Source organism: Malaclemys terrapin, chromosome 5 (assembly GCF_027887155.1).
Source record: "Malaclemys terrapin pileata isolate rMalTer1 chromosome 5, rMalTer1.hap1, whole genome shotgun sequence".
Taxonomy (NCBI): Eukaryota; Metazoa; Chordata; order Testudines; family Emydidae; genus Malaclemys; species Malaclemys terrapin.
Genome location: NC_071509.1, coordinates 91714759 through 91727701, shown reverse-complemented (window position 1 = coordinate 91727701; position 12943 = coordinate 91714759). Strand labels below are relative to the sequence as shown.

Sequence of the window (12943 nt, the reverse complement as noted above, 5' to 3'; positions counted from 1 at the left end):
AGTGTGTTTATGTGGCTTGCCAATATTTTTACAAAGATGCCAAAAGATTTAAAAACCACATAGATTTTCTTACAACTTTTCATCACCTTGGAGCATCCATCATCATGATTTCATACCATGCACTGTAATATTATTGTGGCTGAGTAATGTCAGGGCACAATGTTTTCAAACTTCTATAGCTCAAAACCCTTGGCCAACATCCATTGTGTCACTATTCATTGAGAGTGTATGCACTAGTGAATTAGTCTGATCTAAAAATATACTTTAGAAGCTACTTTGCATATTATGAGTGTTATTTATTCAGACAAGAACTATTTAGGACTCTGATTTATAACAGTTGTAAATAGGTGAAATAAGTATTGTACCCTAGCACTGGAAAATTGCTTTTTCTAGTTAATTGGAATTTAAAGTGGCAAGAGACTGGATGACTCCAGGAATTGTTAATAGAGTTGTGAGCCAAACAACTCCTAACTACTATATATTTATCATACTTTTCAGCCTTCAAGCCTGCTGATGTGTGATCCAAACAAACCAAAACATGAGGCAAGATGTGCAACATGGACACCATAATTGATAGGTTAAAGTGTAGCTTAGAAAAAAAAAAAAATAGGAATTCTCCCTCCTGCAATGCGGTCCCTATATGCCATTTCTGCTAGCTGTCCTCCAAAGGCTCATGGCAGGGGTAAGGTGAAAGGGAAGTCCTTGTAACGTACACCACTATGGGGATGCTGGCCCTAAGGGTGCTACCATGAAGTAGAGCAGCCCAGATTCAGATGGATCCAAAGAAGGGTTAAAGCTACCTTTGCCCTCTCTCCACCAAGGTGCCATTCTGGCAGCAAAGAATCTCAGCCCATTTTTAGGATGTTTTCTCAATGTGAGAAGAGCACATCTGCTCAGGGCCTGCTCTGTTCCCTCTCTCTCCTACCCAAAAGCTATCTGGTCAACTGGGCTCCTTCCATCAGAGGCCTCTCTCTTCACCTTGGAGGGGAGAGAAAGAAATTCAGGCCAAGCACTTCCTAACTTCCTCTTTCCAAAGGGCTCCACCCATCCTAAAGAGTGACTAAGTCACTTTTGAAATAGGACTTAGGTGCTTTTGAAATTTGTACTCATCATGATCTGTAGATATTCAGCCTATTACTATCTGTACTTTAGATGTTAGACAACTATCCTCTGTTCCACTCTCTGCCATCAGGCGAGCCAACTAAAAACATAAGAACAGCCATACTGGGTCAGATCAGCGGTCCATCTAGCCCAGTATCCTCTCTTTCAACAGTGGCCAGTGCCGGATGCTTCAGGGGGTGTCACGGGGCAAGCGCGCCCCATCCCCTCGTGGGGCAGGGTGAGAGTTATTATTTCCCCACAGCTGAGTCTGTACGATCACCCTTTGTCTTGGGATAGCATGGCCTAGGGGCAAAAGTCAAAATGACTGCCCTCTCTTAGGGCTGTGTGGCCAAATGGCCAGCATCAAATATGGCTGCCCTCTCCCTCAAGGCTGCATGACCCAATGGCCAGAGTCAATACAACTTCCCTCTCCCTCAGGGCTCTGGATCCAGTCAAGGAGGTGGGCCACCACTTATGAGTGGGTGGCAGCCAGGTAGGGGGACCCGGATCCTCCCAGCTCCATCGGGTCCCAGCTCAGGGCCCTGGCAGTGGCAAGTATGTTCACCACTGGGTCAGCAAGGCATCCGTCTGAAACATGCTGACACCACCCAGCATATTGACTAATTCCCCTTCAGCTACTTCCTACCCTGTCTCAGTGCAGTGGTCCTGGTGTCTCTGAGGTCTTTGGGCTCCTCAGCCTCTGTGGCTGTCAGCAGCTCCATCACTCCTTGGGCGTCTGCAGGAGCTTGGGCATTTTCCTGGGTCTCAGCATCTTCAGCTTCTGCCACCAGAAGCCTCAGCAGTTCCCAGGCTGGAGCCCACAGCATGCATCCTGCCTCCTCAGCAGTCAGCCCTGAATGGGGTGAGATGCTCCCTTGTATGCCTGGTCTTCACCTGGAAAGTGCCCAGCAGGGCCAAGGGGGCGTGGCCTCCTCGGCCCAAAGGGTGGCATTAACCCTTACAGTACCAGTGCAGGACAAGCATCTCCCGTCACAGAGGGAATGAACAGTACAGGGCAATTACTGAGTGATCCATTCCCTGTTGTCCAGTCTCAGTTTCTGACAATCAGAGGCTCAGGGACATCCAGAGCATGTGGTTTCATCCCAAAGGGGCAGCTACCCACAAACCTGCTCTAGTGCATGTATCTGGCAACCTCCAGGAGTCACAACTGGAATTACTTACAGAACTGCTAAGAATTCTGGTTGCCAGAGGTCAGGAAAAGCACAGTTCTCTGTCCAGAATGGAGACAAAGGGCAGAAAGCTTTTTCTTTCAATCCACAATTTACATTATTTCAGTGATTACTGCCTCCACTGTAAAGGTCATAGAAACAACAAATAGTTTATAAAAAAAAGTTATGTTCTCCCACAACTGGCACACAAGTGGTAATAGACTTGCTACCACAGCAATAATTAATGAGATTCAAGGTAATTCCTGAGGAACTAATGACTGGCTAGGAGGAACGAATTGTTCAAGGAGCAGTAAAGATCATTAACCCCAGCCAGTATTTAATCCCAAGGATATACAGTGTGGGGAGATAATTAATTCTGCTGTATGCTGGGAACAAATGGGTATAGAGATTTTTTGTGAGTGAGTAACAGTTTCACAGACGTGATATTTACATGGCATTGCAAGAGAGATAGGGCCCCTATACGTTAGCCAGACTGATGGAATCATGTCCTAACATTCTATTCAACTAAGAATGACTGTTTAATGCAAAAAAAAAAAAAAAAAAAGTTGATCCATATAACCAGCCTGAAAATCAACCTTACTCAGGGCAAATATTCATTGTTCCTGGCTAATCTGAATATTGTTCAGTTGCACCTGTGCTGGCTGGGTGTAAGGAGAAGAATGAGTTTTCTTGGGCAAACTAAGTCAAGTATTTCCAAAGTTAAAGGGGTCTTTTGTACTGGCATGTAGGAATCCATTTTTGCTAAAGAATATTATTGCTTTAAAAGCATCCCTCTGTGTGCCAACCAAACGCTGACTCATCTTTTGGAACTAAATCACAGTTCCTCCTGCCTTTATCAGAGGAAGTGGTAGGTGTGGAAGATAATTTGGTACATGCCAAAAAGCTTTTGTTTCTTTGAATAACGATAGATGCTGTCCTACTGATTTGTTCACGTACAGCTTAACAACCCTAACTGCATAGAATAACACATTTAATACAAAGAAAGAAGTAGGAAGCTTAGAAAACTCATATTGAGATAGTTTGGCCCATTTCCAGCTGCCATCCTGTAGTGAATAAACTGCATAATAATCAAATGTTTAACACTGTATCATTAATTATTCGATGAAAAATTAAATCTCACATCGAGACACTAGACTGGGTTGGAGTGGTAGATAGTAGGTAGAACAGGATTGTTAGATGGAGTGGCAGCTGTGGGGGCTCCGTAAAAGTTAGATGGATGCAGGGGCAGCAGATTGGAAGCAATGGGATGAAGAATCAGATGCAGACAGCCTGGAGGCCAGTGGGGCAAGGATTTCATGGAGTGGGAGAAACAGGAGAGGGGAAGAGGAAGAGACTGGCAGTCTGAGAAGTAGCCAGATGCAGGGCTAGTGATGACGTGGAGGAGAGATGACCAAGAGATACATGAGAAATAGCGCAAGTTAGAGAGAAGCAGCATGGTCTAGTGGACTGAGCATGAAGTTAGGAAGTAGAAAATTCTGAGTTCTAAGGCTGGCTCTGGTAGTGATGACATGCTGTGTGACCTTAGACAAGTCATTTTATAGATATAGAAACTGAAGAGAGGTTAATAGGATAATAATTATCTACCTCAAAGGAATTACAAAGGATTAATGTTTGAATTATTATTTTAAATAATGGGTTGGAGTATGCAACCCGTTGATTAAAAAGGCCAGTTTTGCTCCCAAATAGGCACAGGATTGTTTTTTAAAGGAATGATGCAATTTCAATGCTTATACAGTCGAATCTTGATTTACACGGTACTGTATACAGACTTTACATTTATATAGTAGTGTCTTTTGCCTGAGGCTCCCAAAACTCCTTACAAATATTAATTGTCACAGCATTCCAGTGAGACATCTGAAAATCAAAGCACTTATATTTACAAGCACTGAGCATCCATAAATCCAAATGAAGCCACTGGGGAACAGCAGGTACACAGCATCTTTGATAGATCAGGCCATGTATAATTAGGCTCCTAAATCTATAGCTAGGTGCCTAACTTTTGGCACCCTGGTTTATAATTTGACTGTTGAATATAAATTCAAACTTACTCCCTTTTTTAAAATGGGAAGCCAGTGTAGAGAGGAGAGCACAAGGATGATGTGTTCACAGCAATCTGTATTGCTTAGTAGATCTGCTGCTCTGTTTTGTATCAGCTGGAGCTTTTTGAGGGTGTGTGGTTTCATTCCTAGATGAGTTGTGGTATAGACCTCCAGGCTTCAAATGTATGTATAGCTATGGCCAAATTCACTTCCACTAGGATGGCGCAATCTTCTAGCGGACACAAATGGAAATGGTCAATTTTCACATCCCTGGCTCTTTAGACATTCAAAAGCACTGAGGGTGCCAAGAGGATCTCAAGGTTATAAACCTAAGAATGGTCAGGTGCCTTCAGCAGAGGAGCATATCATGGGTGAGGTGAGCTCTTTGAAGCACTTACTTTCCTCTTCTTACCAGTATCAGCTCAGCCTTGTGAAGGTTCAGCTTCAGCTTCAGCCAGCTACTCTCCCTTCAGGTGCTGAGCTCTGCTAGTCATTGGGAGATCTGAGAGATGGTACTATTTACATCTGTTGTAAAAGCAAGAGAGAGGTGTCTCTCTACATATTGCTGGCATTTCAGCATACATTGTCTAACTAGCTCTCCATGGCTTCATGTACATTTTCAGCAATATGAAGGGAGAGGACTGAATCTTGTGGGCCACTAAAGGTGAGGGCTTTGGAGACAGTCATGAGCAACTCTTCCTCAACCAGTTGGTTCTGTCTGGAGAAAGAGCCTGAACCATTTAGGGGATTTCCATTCATACATGCGGCTGCTTGGAAGCAGGCCATGAGTATTTGGTGATTGCTGCTGTTTTATGCCAGGCACACACAAGTCCAGCAAGATGGGGATGGATGTAACTTCCCTGCCTATGAATAAGAGAAGGTCATCCACTAGACCAACAAGAGCTATACAAGTACCATGCACTGATCTGAACTCTGAGAATAATCCAGGATACTGACAACTGACAGTGGGGTTGAAAGCTGTTTTTGCTAACTTCTCAATTAACTTGCTTAGGAAAGGAAGTTTTGGTGTTGGGTGGTAATTGTCAAGATTACCAGCAGCAAATGATGGCTTTCTTAGTTCTAGATGAGCTCTTGCATGCTTTGGAATGGAAGGTAGACTCCTGTCTTAAAAGGAAGTGCTGCCAGTGTCTTTTAGTAGGAATCTTGAATATTCTCTACTCTCTTTTTCAAGCCTGAAAGAACAGTGGTCAGAATCACACAGAATCCTAACTGAAGTCAATGCTTCCATGACTATTTCTTGTGTCACTCATTGGGATGAATTTTTGGAAGGAAGGCATTGTTGGTTGGATCTTGCAAGGCCATTCTGTACTCTGATGATCTCCTTGCAATGAGTGATGGGAGAAATTATAATTCCTTGTAATGAGAGATGGTAGGTGTGAGATTGCACCCCATACTGCTTTATGGAAATATGCTTATGAATGTATATATGACATAACTGGAATATGTTTTATGCTACATATGCCATATAACATATCTCTGCAAATGTTATGATCTACTGAATATATTAATCCTATTTGTATGCATGTATCATTTTTGTATTTGAAGTTATGAATATTGGCTGTGTACTTGTTTGATTTTAAGTAGCCTTAGTAAGGCATTTGGTCAGCTTCTTAAGAAAGGAATTTGCAAGTTAAGTGTCCAATCATGAAAACACTTGATGGACAATGGGACCTTGGAAGACTTCAATCCACATAAGAAGTCTACTTGGGGACATTCAAGGTGGCATGTAAGCAATGGCTGCCAACATAAGGAACTGAGTCATGCATGGACATGTGACTTGCCCATGTGACTCCAAAACTCCATCTTGGAGCTGGATTCTGCATAGGAGAGAGGATGGGGGGCTCCACCCACAAGAAAAAGTATATTTAAGCCCCTGGGAGACCCCTCCATTTGTCTTCAGCTGGCTCAAGAGATAGCCTCTCCATCCCCAAGGATACCTGAAAGAAACTGGAACAAAGGACAGTAGCCACAGGGGTGTGAGTGATTGCTGGACCCAGGCTAGAAGGAGACTAGTCTGTAAAAGAAACTTACTGGAACATCTGTGAGGGTGAGATTTCATCCGTAATCACTTTCTTACTGTATTAGATTTAGACTTTGGTGTTTTGTTTTATTTTACTTGGTAATTTACTTTGTTCTGTCTGTTATTACTTGGAACCACTTAAATCCTACTTTTTGTATTTAATAAAATAATTTTTTTACTTATTAATTAACCCAAAGTATGTATTAATACCTGGCGGGGGCAAACAGCTGTGCAGATCTCTCTATCAGTGTTAGAGAGGGGGAACAATTTATGAGTTTATCCTGTATACGCTTTATACAGGGTAAAACAGATTTATTTGGGGTTTGGACCCCATTGGGAGCTGGGCAGCTGAGTGTTGGAGACAGGAGCACTTCTTAAGCTGTTTTCAGTTAAGCCTGCAGCTTTTGGGGGATGTTGTTTGGGTTTGTAGCAGGCTAATGTGTCTGGCTCAAACCAGGCAGGGCACTGAAGTCCCAAGCTGCCAGGGAAAACGGGTTTAGAGGTAGTCTAGGCATATCAGGTGGTAGTTCCCAAAGGGGTTTCTGTGATCCAATCCATCACAGTAGGTTTCAGGGGTTCTGGAAAATTTTTTATTGTGGGGGTGCTGAGAGCCATATTGTATATATGGAAACCACTTCAATCCAGGGCATGCTGCAGCACTTCCAGCACCTATGGTAGATTTTGAGGTTGAGTGTAGTCATTCCAGATTTATAAAATGATATAAAGTTAAGAGAAAAATGTTACAGAACAGTTCTGAGGGGCATGACTTTTTTGCCTCCATGGTAAAGGAGAAGCAAGCTTTTTTCCCCTTCTTCGTAGTTACAGCATAGGTTTGTAAAAATGTCTTGTGGCAAAGGCTGGCTGGCATGAACTGTGGTTTCCCCAGCAAAGCTGAAGTCTTCTTCCTTCCTCCTTTCCCTGTCATAGATCATCTGCAGACCATGGGGAGATGGAAGGAGGCACTCTGACACCAGCAATAGGCTGGGTATAGTGGTTGTTCTTTATTCGCTTTTCTATTTCTAGACTTCCTTGTTGGGTGAAGTTTCCAGAAAGTAATGTGGAATCTGAATTTTCCAGGGTGAACTTTGGTTGTAGCTTCTTCCTAATGAAGGCAGGGAGGTTTCTTATTGTATCCTGCTTGGAGCTAGCATGATCATCTGCCTGGATGAGTTATTAGTAAACATTTTACACTGCATCTTTTTAGGCTAAGCTCTAGCACTAGAGCCAGTTGAAAATATTGCTTTTAAACTGTTTTTCAGGGGAAAATTGTGTTTTCATCTAAACAAAAGTTTTCACATAAAGTGTCTGCTTTCTATAGAAACTTTAAATTTTTATCAAGAACCTGAAACTTTCAGATTTTCAACAAGTCAAAATTTTCTGTGGGAATTTTTTTAAACCAGCTTCGTCTTGCACCTAAGTTTAGGATGCTACCGGGTTATCATGCCTACATAAGGATTTAGACCCAGATCCTGCAATGAGCTCCACAGAGGCAAATCTCTGTGCCCACATGGAGCCCCCACTGACTTCAGTGGGGGTCCACCCATGCCAAGGTCATTGTAGGGCTGGGATTGTAGATGCTTAATTTTAGGAATCAAATATGTAAATTTAGTCTGTGTGACTCACCCAAAGTGACACAGTGAATCAGTGACAGATCTAAGAATAGAGACCATGATCTCTAATTTCCATTTCCCTGTTCTAGACAACACTTTGTACATTAGACTATCAGATAGCTTGACTCACTATCAACTTCTTGTTTTCCATTCAGCTTTTAGTAACGGTTATACGCCTGATTAGATCAGGTGCAACAAGGTTTTGAAAGAGATTTCCATTTTTTTTTTTAATTCTTGTAAATTTTTACTGTGGTGTAAGCATTACTGGGGAAGGGGAAATAAGGATTTGCTCTCCGTTATATTTTCTTTAACTAAAATGGCAAAAAATAAAATGATGAGATTTGTCTCATCTTTCCAATCTGATCATTATGTAAAGTTATATTTTAATTTCATTACTTTATATGGGCAACACTAGACTTGGCAGAAAATACTCTGTCCATATGAAAAAAGAAAATGTCAATTATTAAAATCTCTGGAAGTATTTCAACCTTTGGAGTGCTTCCTGACTGCAACATGTTACCAAGATTTAAAAACAAAAACAAACAAAAAACCCTTATGCAGTTCTTTTCACATAATGTCTTGGTAATGAATGAAAGACCATTTCACACTGAATACCACTGCATCTGCAAACAAAAATCAAATCCTAAAAATGTGAGGACCCCACCACAACAACCAATGCTGTCTTCTGACCCCAGTGTAAATTCTGTCAGACACAGAGGGGTAGTTTGACTTCTAGATTTGTAGGGTTACCATATTTAACCAATTAAAAAAGAGGACCCTCCACGGGGCCCTGGCCCCGCCCATTTCCCACCCCGCCCCAACCCCGCCCTAACTCCGCTCCCTCCCACTCTCAGCCATGCGAAAAGGGCTGCCCCAGCGCTACCGGCTTCACAGTTTGCCGGGCAGCCCCCAGACCCTGCACCCCCGGCTGGCGCTTCCCCAGCGCAGCTAGAGCCCAGGAGGGGAAGCACCCAGCCGGGGGCGCAGGGTCTGGAGGCTGCCTGGCAAACCCTGAAGCCGGTAGCACTTGGGCTTCGGGCAGCCCCTATGCCTCCGGACCCTGCGCCCCCGGCCGGGCACTTCCCCTCCCGGGCTCCGGTGGCACAGGGTCCGGAGGCATGGGGGCTGCCCAAAGCCCGTAGTGCTCAGCTCTTAAACAGAGCCGAAGAGTCGGGGAGGAGCAGAGCCACCGCGGCCAGAGGCTCTGCTCCTCTCCTGACTCTTCGGCTCTGTTTAAGAGCCGAGCTGCCCGAGCGCTACCGGCTTCGGGCAGCCCCCTTGCCTCCGGACCCTGCGCCGCCGGAGCCCGGGAGGGGAAGTGCCCGGCTGGCAGCTGGGGTCCAGAGGTAAGGGGGCTGCCTGAAGCCCATAGCGCTCAGGCAGCTCGGCTCTTAAACAGAGCCGAAGAATCAGGGGAGGAGCAGAGCTGCCGCGGGAGGGGAAGTGCCTGGCCGGCATTTTCCCGGACACGTTCGGCTTTTTGGCAATTCCCCCCGGACAGGGGTTTGATTGCCGAAAAGCCGGACATGTCCGGGAAAAAACGGACGTATGGTAACCCTAATATTTGGAGGGGTGGCTCCAGTCAGACCAACGGGGCCGCATGTGTGTGTGGGGGGGAGATTCTGTGTCTGCCCACGGGGCACCATTTCAGATGGGGGAGGGGCAGGGGCATGCAATCTTAACAGTGATTCCAGGAGGTACTTCAGCAACTGAAAACTCTAGTGTTTTTGCCAATAACAACTTAAAAATATCTGACAGGAGCATTGTATTTAATTCCTAGATCAAGAAAGAAAATTAAATAACTGTTAGACCCATTCAGCTCTAATAGTAACATGTTCTGACATCTTGTGGCAAGTCACTTATGGAACACTGGTTAGATTTAGAATTGTAATGTATATTCTTACTCAGATATTCTTACTAAAGTCAGAAGGTACCATCATGATCATCTAGTCTGACCTCCTGCACATTGCAGGCCACAGAACCTCACCCATCCACTCCTGTAATAGACCCCTAAACTCTCACTTAGTTACTGAAGACTTCAAATCATGGTTTAGAGACTTCAAGTTACAGAGAATTCACCATTTACACTAGTTTAAACCTGCAAGTGACCCCGTGCCCCATGCTGCCGAAGAAGGTGAAAACCCCCCAGGGTCTCTGCCAATCTGACCCAGGGGAAAATTCCTTCCTAACCCCAAATATGATGATCAGTTATACCCTAAGCATGTGGGCAAGACCCACCAGGCAGACACCTGGGAAAGAATTCTCTGTAGTAACTCAGAGCCCTCCCTATTTAGTGTCCCATCTCCAGTAAATGGACAACACACCATTGTAGGCAGTCTTGTCATACCATCCCCTCCGTAAACTTATCAAGCACAGTCTGGAAGTCAGGTGTTTTGTCCCCATTACTCCCCTTGGGAAGCTTCTCCAGAACTTCACTCCTCTGATGGTTAGAAATCTTTCACCTAATTTCAAGCCTAAACTTGTTGATGGTCAATTTATATGTATTTGTTCTGGGGTACACATTGATGCTCAACTTAAATAACTCCTCTCCATCCCTGATATTTATCTCTCTGATGCATTTATTCAGAGTAATCATATCTCCCCTCATCCTTCTATTGGTTAGACTGAACAAGTAAAGCTCTGAGTCTCTTCTTATAAGGTAGGTTTTCCATTCCTCAGATCATCCTAACAGCTCTTCTCTGCACCTGTTCCAGTTTGACTTCATCTTTCTTAAACATGGGAGACCAGAATTGCACACAATACTCCAGATAAGGACTCACCAGTGCCTTGTATAAGGTACGAACACTTCCCTGTCTCTACTGGAAATATCTCACCTGATACATCCTAGGACTGCATTAGCCTTTTTCATGGCTGCACACAGCTGCCAACTTCCCAAAGTGCCAGAGGATGCTCGACCCCCTGCTCTGCCCTAGGCCCCGCCCCCCACTCCCCCCCTTCCCTCAAGACCCCACCGTTGCCCCGCCTCTTCCCACCCAGTTCTGCCCCCTCCCCCAAGCGCACTACATCCTCACGCCTCCCCCCTCAGAGGCTCCTGCATGCTGGGAAACAGCTGATCATGGCAGGCAGTAGGCACAGAGAGGGAGGGAGAGGCACTGATCCACAGGGCCCGCCGGTGAGCAGGAGGCACTGGGGAGGTGGGAGAGAGCTGATGGTGGGACTACCGATGGGTGCTCAGCACCCACCATTTTTTTCCCCCATGGGTGCTCCAGCCCCGGAGCACCCACAGAGTCGGCACCTATGTGGCTGCATCACATTGATGGCTCATAGCCATCCTGTGATCAACCAAAACTCTTTCTCCTCCACTGTCACTTCCAATCGATAAATCCCTAGCTTCTAGCAAAAATTCTTGTTAGTCCCTAAATGCATGACATGGCACTTTACACTATTAAATATCATCCAACTTCTATTATTCCAGTTTACAAGATCATCCAGATCTCCTTGTATGATATTCTGGTATTCCTCGGTATTGGCAATACCTCCCAACTTTGTGTCATGTGCAAGTGTTATTAGCACACCCCCATTTTTTGTGCCACAGTCAGTAATAAAAATGTTAAATAAAGTTGGTCCCAAGACTGATCCCTGAGGAACTCCACTATTAACCTCCCTCTAGCCTGACAGTTCACCTTTCAGGATGACCCATTGCAATTTTCCCTTTAACCAGTACCTTATCCACTTTTCAGCTCTCATATTAATCCTCATCTTCTCCAATTTAACTAATTAATTTCTCATGTGGAAATGTATCAAGTGCCTTACTGACATCCAGGTAGATTATCTCTACTGCATTTCCTTTGTCTAAAAAAAATCAGTTATCTTCTCAAAGATATTAGCAACTTTGTTGCCATCTCTTGAATACAACACTTGAAACAATTGTAGAAAAATCTACAATTACTCTCTACCATTTAGGCTACTTACTACTTATAATTCACCAAGCTTGGGACTGATCATTTAACTTTAGGAATCGACCTAACAGCCCTTTCTTATCTTAATCGCTTGTTAATCACTCTGTTTATAAACAAAATTCTGACTCCCTGCCTCAGGGTGCAAGCTGGGAGCAGCAGGTCTCCTGTCTCCTCTGCAGAACTCCTTACATTGCAGGCTCAGGCTGCTTGCCTGAGGGGAAATGCCCTCCCATGTGCCCCCCCCCCCCCCAGATCCGCCCATGGAAGCACTTATTATTACTATGGATGGACACACACAGCACCATCAAGTGTGCATGTCACTTCACTGAAAAACTTCACAGGACTATTTTATGTCACTTTTTACAAAGGCAGGAAGTCATCCAAATGTGAATTACCAAAATCCTTAAAAAAATTATTAAAGCTGTTAAAAATTATATAATACATAGGGTGAGAAAAAAGTGTCTGTGCATCTGGGTATAGTGCTTAGATTATCCACAAGGTAGTACTACTGAAAAGGGACCTAAATGCAAACTTTTGACAAACTTGGAGGCCAGCACTGTAGAAGGATACTGACCAATATGGGAAGAGATCCAAGTCAGGGCAAACACAAGAGAGAGGGTTTTGTTTTAACAGAACATTTGGAACAGTTTATTTTTCAAAGTCAGCTAATTTCCAGCGTGACACAGCATTACTCTTCGTTTCCATCTAGTCTGCTGCCCGGGGTTTCCAATAAGGCTATTTATGCTCTCACCTTTCCCCTACATCCCTCCCAGCCAGTCATCCCCCGCCGGGCCATCAGCTTTCTCTTTCTGTATAATGTCAACTGCAGAGCTTGGTTTCGGAAACCCTTTGCGGGCAAGTCCATGTCATCAAACGGCAGAGGGGGTACACTGTAAATTGCCCGGCTCCAGGCAGGCTCACCTACCCTCTTTTGTCCAGCGAAAGGCCGCCTGCAGCCCGCTAACACCGGGCCACACGAGAGGAGTCCCAGCCCGTCTAGTCCAGGCTTGCTTCAGGGGAGCGGAGTCTGCGTGGGCGCTTC

General features: G+C 44.6%; 1 long non-coding RNA gene across 1 annotated transcript in view; it reads right to left on the bottom strand.

Moving 5' to 3' along the window:
- The window catches only part of LOC128838334 (uncharacterized), a 126881-nt gene extending 113970 nt beyond the window's left edge, over positions 1–12911 (bottom strand). The window contains exon 1 of the long non-coding RNA XR_008445156.1: positions 12827–12911. This is a non-coding gene — a long non-coding RNA (uncharacterized LOC128838334). The remainder of the gene's footprint in view (positions 1–12826) is intronic.
- Positions 12912–12943: the final 32 nt, after the last annotated feature.